Source organism: Theropithecus gelada, chromosome 10 (assembly GCF_003255815.1).
Source record: "Theropithecus gelada isolate Dixy chromosome 10, Tgel_1.0, whole genome shotgun sequence".
Taxonomy (NCBI): Eukaryota; Metazoa; Chordata; class Mammalia; order Primates; family Cercopithecidae; genus Theropithecus; species Theropithecus gelada.
The window spans coordinates 73,468,865-73,476,853 of NC_037678.1; the positions used below are offsets into that span (position 1 = coordinate 73,468,865).

General features: G+C 51.4%; 1 protein-coding gene across 1 annotated transcript in view; it reads left to right on the top strand.

Moving 5' to 3' along the window:
• Nucleotides 1-5,699, top strand: part of STK35 (serine/threonine kinase 35) — a 47,512-nt gene extending 41,813 nt beyond the window's left edge. Inside the window, exon 4 of the mRNA XM_025400167.1 lies at nucleotides 927-5,699. The gene's annotated coding sequence lies outside the window, so the exon portion shown is untranslated. The remainder of the gene's footprint in view (nucleotides 1-926) is intronic.
• Nucleotides 5,700-7,989: the final 2,290 nt, after the last annotated feature.

Sequence of the window (7,989 nt, forward strand, 5' to 3'; positions counted from 1 at the left end):
CAATAGCTCAGAGCGGGGACTGCCTAAGACTAATCTCTGTGGGCCCTTGTACTCTCGGCCTCCAGTAGAATAAGCCACTGAAGGGCAGACTTCCTGTCTTATACCTGAGGCCTGGCACTAAGGCAGTTTCCAAATAATAGCCAATACTAATAGGATCAGGCACTCTTCTTGGTTTTACGTTTGTTTAATCTTCATAATAGCCTGTGACGCAGTTACAGATGTGAGACCAGGGAACAGAGGACTTAAATTCCCCACAGTCAAGTGGAAGCTCCTGTTTGCTCAGTCACCCGTTCTGGCTCCAGAGCCCTCCTTCCTAACCCCCACAGTGCACTGCAGCAGACAGTGCAGCCTGGTCCAGCCCTGCCCCTGGGTGTGGGATTCTGGCCCTTCTTATGACCTTAGCAGGTAGCCTGGTTTGGATTCTCAGAGGCCTGAGCTTCACTCTTCTCTTCTGTAAAACAGGATTACTGAACCTAGAGAGGGTTGCTGTGGCATTTATAACCAAGCACAATTAGTCACAAAGAATGGGGAAGAAAGCATGGGTGGAAGCAATGCTAGCAGGGTCTGTGGAGACAGACTGTCCAGGGTGGGCCCTGCGGTGTCTTGCTCCTAATAGTAGTACGGGGAAGCCAGGATTCACGATTGGTTTGACAGGTAGAGCCAGCAGGCTTGGGTTCCCAGCTAGCGTCTGCCCCTTAGTCAGTGTGATCTTCGATAAATTACTTAACCTGAGCCTCAGTTTCCCTATCTGAAAAATAAGCCTGTGTGTCTAGACCAGGGAGGTTGTGAAGCTAGACTTACCCTATTTATTTAGAGCTCTGCCCCACAGAGCCCAGCACACACAACTTCAGTGTTCCTCTGGGTTGGGAGCTGGTGCCCAGGCCTGCTGACCAATGTCCCCTCCTTACCCACTTTCTGTCTTCCAGGTCGATTCCTCGGGACCCACAGTCTCACCACGTCTCCTACAGAGGACGGCAGAGGGTACAGGTGGTGGCTTGGCCGGTTGGCGATCTCCCGACAGCTGGATCTCCGGCAATGTGAAGCTTTTGTTTGGGTTTTCCCGCTTCTTTTGTTTTGCTTTCTTTTTTTCTTTTTCTTTTTTTTTTTTTCCTCTTTCCTTTTTCTTTTTTAATTTAAACCATTGAGACTTCAGAAGAGCAGGAAGCAATGCTGTGGACAGGCACCAATTTCTTTAAAGAAATTCAGTGTGGACAAGGCATATGTATAAATTTCAGTTGTACTTTTTATAAGGGGTTAGGGAGCTATTTTTGGTTTTGTCCTTCACTTTCCCTCTGTCTTCCTTCTTTATCCTTCTCTCAGTTCTACTTATGACACCTCACTTCCCCAGAGAAGGCCTGCCTCCCCATAGGGAACCTGGGGGTTTCTCCTGGAATGGGGCATGAGGACACAAGGAGGCCTCTGGGCCACGCCTCCCTGCCAGATGCAGGAACTCCCGGACTCCTTGGTGGGCTGGCCCTGGCCAGCCCTTGGGCCTCGGAGATGATCAGAGGCGAAGAACCACCTGGAAGAGGAAGGCCAGGGTTTGGCCAGGAGAACTAAGAAGGTCTCAAGTCCAGGCTTTGTTCTGTTTAAGCTATTGGGAGCCCCAGGCCACACCAGGACTTACAGTGGTGGGATCCCTTCCTCTTCCGCCCTGTGTTGCAGGGAACGGGGAGGTAGGGGTGGAGGGTGACCATCTCGCACTTGCTGGCGGTGGAGCAGCCATCCCAGCGCTGTAAGCCTGCCTTTCTGTTGGGAAAAACTGTTGTGCCAAACTGTGTGGAACACAGCTGGGTCTTCAGCAGGCATCTGTCACTGCCATGAGGTCAGCACTTCTCACCTAACTGCCTCCTGGATTGTCATCTTCCCACGTGTCCCGTAGTGTCCATGTGTCACAGAGACGGCCTGAGGCCCTCAGATCTGGTTGTGACTTTGCCATGATAACAGGGTGTCCTGAACTGGCTGCCATTGTTGTGTCCTCACAGTGAAGGGCATGCCCTGTGTGCCGGGGTCCGTGGTGTCATATGCAGTGACACATAATGTCAAGCGCCATTTCCCTCACCCCTGGAGACTTACTATTAGGTGCCTGCCCTCAGTATAGACGTATCCAATGGGAAAACAGCAGACCTACCCAGAGCAGGGAGGTGTCGTGGGACTGGGTAGACCCCCTGCAGCGTTAGGGGCCCATTTGTGGGCTCCCCACCTTCAGGCTTCCCCAGCCGTGATGCTTCAGCCCCGCCACCCATGCCTGTCTGCTGCAGCCATCCTTGCACTCTGCAGCGACACTTGCATCTCCTTAGGGGAAGCCTCCCTCCCCCTGGGCTGCTGCTCTGAACCCATCTGCTCTCCCCCTGCAAGAAGGGGCAATGCTCCTGTGTTTTCCCTGTCTGGATTTGCCTGGCCACTCCGAAGGCTTTTCACCCCATTATGGCCACATAGTATAGGGCCTCTGGGGAGGGGGAAGGGAATCCTTTTGTGTTCGTTTTTGTTTTTTGTTTCACCTAAACCAGCATAGGATTGATAGGGGAGATGGTTGAAGGGCATTTCCGTTTCTATGTGACCAAGGCAGGGCCTTTTACCTGCTAAACAGCAGTCCTTTGGCCCTGAGAATTTGGGAGCGAACAGTGCATCAGGCCAGGCTCAGCAACGTTTGCTCACATTCTTTCAGCCTTCTCTCACCCCCTTAACACCAAGCTTTCTTCCTTGTGAGCGGAAGGTTGACTGCTATTAGCAGGATCCCACAGGTGATAACCAGGCCCTTCCCTTCCTGGGCCAAAACCCATTGTGACTGCCTGTCTCTCCCGTCTCTGACTTCTCAGGCAGCCTCCTGAGTGCACTGAGTTGTAGCCGAGAGGATGGGAACAGCAGCATCCCCTAATTGCAGTACACGTTCCTTCTCTGCCCGCCACCCTGCCTTCTCTTGGGGGCAGCTGTCTCTTTGTACATGAGCAAATGGGAAAAACAGTCCCCAAACCCAGCACCCCCGTCCCTGGCTGCAGCCCACGCCGTAACATCCCTAGTGAGGCTCCAGCCTAATGAGCCCCTTATTTTCTTTTTCTTCCCTCCCCAGGTCCCGTAGCTCTAACTAAATAGTAAGTTCTTGGAGCCATCATGCTTCCCCTTTGTTATTTTTCTTGCTATCAGAATAGCAAGAAACAGCACCCCTGTAGGTGTCAGGTGGGCAGCCTGGTAGGGGTCACCAGCCTTCATGCCCCCTCATCTTCCAGTTCTTGCTTAGTGGCATGACTTCATTCCGTAGCGTAAATGCAGGCCAGCTTTTTAGCCCCAAGTGCCTGCCCCTCCTCCTTATCTCTCCCCTGCTTTCTCAAACACTTGCCCACCTCAGGCACTCAGCCGACTCCTCCATGGTGAGAGAACTGGCCATGGCTCAGCCCCAGGTAGCACCTGTAATCTTCTCAGTGCCACTCTCCCCTGTCCCCTTGTGAATCGGCTTCCACTTGCTGTCGCGTCCCCACTCCTGCGTCTTCACTGGGTCTCAGGCTGTCAGCAGCTCTCTGGTGCGTCAGCTCAGCACCGCCAAGTTTGTAGGACCTGTCCAAGTTCTAGGAGTTTTCAAACCTCAAAACGGCAGTCATTCATTCTCCTTGGGTCTGTGGCAAGGATAGCCCATTGGAGGGGGGCTCTTGACCTCGGCTGTTAGGGATCTCAACTTGGTTTTCCCATCAGAAGAATCAGCAGGACAGATTGTAGTGCCTTATTCCATTGTCCTCCCCTGACCAGGCCTCCTGGCTCAGCTGAAAATGTGTGGCTTCTTTCTCCCTATCTGTGTCCTCTGTCACTTGCTCTTTCACTGTCTCTCTCATTCCCAGAGAGCCACAGGGTAGGGATCACCCTCTCACCCCACACACCCTCTTCCTGAGGGCCGTAGCCAGGTCCGCATCTCCCCACCACCACTAGGGCACTCACTTGCAGCTATAGCCCAGGACAGAAAAACTGTGCTTTGGACAGGTGCACACTCTCTGCCTCTTACCTCTAGCCAGGAGGATGCCTCAGTCTGTTCATTCGAGACTGGCCCCGTCTGAACCCTCTCTGGGCACTGGGGACTAAGGTTGCAGGCCTTAGCCTCGTCTCATCCCAGAGGCATTGGGTCAGGAGAATGGGAATTTTTTTCCTCCCACCTGGACATAGTTTGCCCCTGTGGCTGCCTTTCTGAGGGAGTATATTAAATGTTTACTTAAGAAACACCCTGTTTACAGTCAGAGGAGAAACACCCAACACTGGGTGGAGATTTGACTCTGGACAGGGCCTGGCCTCCTTAGTGGCACTGCCAGGGGGGCCCCTAAGTGAATGAGGGCAGAGGTGCCCCGGGCAGGGGCGAACGCCCTCCGCTCCCTCTGCTCCCGACCCTGTGGTGCTAGGACCACTCCCCGCCTTCCTCACGGCCTCCTTGCGCTCCACATTCCCCACCTCCACATTCCCTTCCTCCAAGATCTCAGCTCCTTAACATATCAGTTGTCTCCTAGCCTAGAAAACCAGTGTTTGGAGCAATAAGATGATTATTTTTGCTTGAATCTTTTTCTAAGAGAAGGAAAAGAGCTGGCATTGTGGGAATTTTCTTTTTATGCTGTTAGCTGTTTACCTTCTTAGAAGACATCTTAATAGGATGGATGTCTGGGTTTTAGCCTTGGGGTATCTTTTGGAAACTTAGAAAAGCAGGAATCAGGCTGCCACCCCCTAAGGAGGGACCCTAACTTTCTGCCCTTGCCTGGTTCCATATGGCTCCTTCCAGGCCTGCCCACCAAGTGCTGCTCCCACTCGCCATCCTGCCCGTGCGCCCCTCTTCCCCCCACATCTGGGGGCGCTGGTGGCACTTACTCTTGGTGGGTCTCAGACTCTCCCTCCCGTTGACTGGTTTTCCCTCCTAGGCCTGTCTGGCAGCCCCCAGACAGACATAGCTCCTGGGAGTCTCGGCCCTGGCAAACTTGGAAGAGCCAAACTGACATTTTTTAGCTCTTCAGGCCACTGGGTTTTGGAGGCAGAAATCCAGAGATACTGGCTCTGCCAAGCTGTCCTACTGGGCTGTGGCACAGCCTTCGAGACAACACAGGTGCATCTCTGATCCTGCCCTACCTAGGCTTCGAGGGGCTTCTGTCTGGAGAAATGCCCTCAAAGGGTAACCGGTAGGTGTGACATTGAATTGGCCAGTGTTAGCATCTACAGCCGTCAAGAGATGAGTCCATTGCCGTTGCCTGCCCAAGGGCCCCCTAAGATTACAGACAGTATCAGCAGGGAGGCCGTCCTGGTGTTTTTTCAGGAGAGCCCACAGGAGGAAGGGAGCCTCTTCAGGGGCACTGGAATCTTTTGTGCCAGGGGCCTCTTCATCAGAGCCGGGGAGTACATTTCAGTGACTTCTTAAATATTTGTGTGGGACAGACGAGTGTGAGGGAGGTTTTAAGCCAGGCACAAAGTTAGTTTCAAATACTAGTTAATAAATCTATTTTTCTTCATTTCCTTTTTTTGCACAGAAGCTGGTAATCTAGGACCTACGTGTGAACAACTTTATATGAATATTTTTTGTACTTGGTTTACTTGGGTTGGTATGATACATTATATTTAAGTTCCTTGAACACTGTGGATCCCCTAATGTGTATGAATGACTGAGGCTTTGTAAATTAAGGGACGTTTGTGTGAATAAAGTTATTTGATGGGGTCAAAGAAGCCATATGTGATTTGAAAAAGAGTGTTTTGTGGTTTGTTGCCCCTGTTTGGGAGGGTGGCGAGGCCAGCCCATGCTGCAGCCCCCCATCCCAGCTGGTGGGTGGCGGGAGAGAAGGATCCTTGGCCGCTTCCATGTCCCCGTGCTTGAGGAAGCTGCCTGGTGGCTTTTGACTGGCCTTCCCATTCTACACCTGAGAAACCAGCACTTAGAGAAGTGCAGGAAGCCGTCTAAAATCGTGCAGCTGCGACTGGGGGATCCTGGATCCAAACCAAACCTGGTCTGCCCTTCCAGGGGGTCCAGGGCCTAAGTAAACATTGTGGGCCCCTCCTCCAGACATCTCAGAAGCCCGCTCAACCCCTAGCCCTGTGGTTCTGCAAGTTCTACCTTTGAGAGAGTTTTAACAAAGAGCTAAAATGGGTGGGCCTCCATACCACAGCAACAAGGGTGTAAGGATCAAGTTTTGGAAAAGCTTAGCAGAGAAGTCAGTTCCATCAAAGGTCAGAGGTCAGCTCAGTACCCTGACGTTGGTAGCATCCATGTCCAAAAATCAAAGGGGTCTAATCAAGCCATGCCATCCTGGTTGGGTTGGGAATGGGAAAAAGAACACATAGCCCATCTCCCTTTCTGCCTGGGCCAACAAAAGCCACATTCCATGAGAACCAAGGACTGGAACCTATGAAAAGCCAGATGTTTTTACGACCATCGTACTGCATAGTAGGTGTGATGTGTGCTCCTCTATGCATAAGAAAACTAAAACCCAGAGAAGTCAAGACTGCTGGGTGAGTGCCAGGTGGGCTGGGGGAAGAGCTCCTGCCACTTGCCAGCCGGGACAGGTAACTGAGCCTTGCTGAACATCTACTTCCTCAACGACAGTGGGGGTGATGACAGCTACCTTCAGACAAGTTGCAGGCTAAACGAGAACCTAATATTAGGCCCAGCACATAGTAGGCACTCAAATGGTTTTTTGATTTTCCCAGAGACAGGTTTGGGATTCTCCCGGAGTCTGCTGAGCGCTGAGCCCCGACTCCTGGCATCGTGCAGCCTTGGTGAGGCTTCTCAGTCTGGTGAGGGTTAATGTTTGCTGTGGAGCCCGTCATTCAGGGGCTCTCCCAGGGAAACCTGGAGAACCCAGGAAAAATAAAACTGCAGGAGGATGGAGTCAGGACTTAGGAATGTGTGAGTTAGAGGAAGAGATAAGACTGGCTTGCCTAATCTGCGAGTGAATAAACTACATTCCGGGCCCAAGAGTTGGTGTCCAGTGGCTGCTGGGGATGGGGTTTCTAGAAAAGGATACTTCTGTCCTTAGCCTGGGCGATAACCTGAAACTTGAAGGACAGCCCACAAATTTGTTTTCTTATTAACAGATTTACTGAGAGAATTCATCTTTTAGAGAGTACAATTCAGTGGTTTTTAGTACATGTACAGAGTTGGGCAGCCATTACACTAGCTAATTCCAGAACATCTCAAAAAAAAAAACATAAAACAAAAAACCCATGCCCACTAGCAGTCACTTCCTAGTCCCTCCATGTTTTTAATTTCCTTGGGTATATACCAAGCGGTGGAATTACTGGGTCATATAGTCACTGTTTAGTTTTTTTGGGACCTGCCAGGCTTTTCCCAAGTGTCTGCACCATTGTCCATCCCCACCAGCAATGCACTAGGGTTCCTGTTGCCCCACATTTTTGCTATATTGTCTTTTTTATTATAGTCAATTGAGTGGATGTAAAGTGGTCACAAGTTGTTATAGGCTAGGTGTATGCCATTGTACTACGGGTTAATAACGGATAAGGGGAGAATGGACAGTAGATGCTTTAGACTCTTGACCCAGACACTGATGGATCCAGCAACTGCTGGGGGCATAACCTGTGCCTAGGAGGGTTAAAAGAACACAACTGGCTCTGCTCTTTACTGGGTCTTTGAGGCAGATCACCTTTCTGACTTTATTTTCTCATTTACAAAGTAGTAAATACCCACTTCTCAGGACTAAAGGTTTTTTCCTGCAGAATGCTTGGCGGGCACCCCTTCAGTGAGCATCTCCTTTCCCTGTGTCCTGCGGAGTTAGGGCAGGGTTCAAAGGTGAATGGTGAGGAATGTGGGGTGTATCACTGTAATATAGGGTCTGAGTGCGTCACCCAGACCCTGGAGGGAAGGATCTGGAATACAGAACCAGGCCAGTGTCTGTGCCAGTGGAAGAAGCTAGACATCCGGGCCCTCACTGATCCTCTCCTAAGCCGCTGCTGGCTGTCCTTCCAGCTCCAGCCTCTGCCTTAGTTGTTGGCTTAATACCCACTCCCAGCCACCTACTCAGT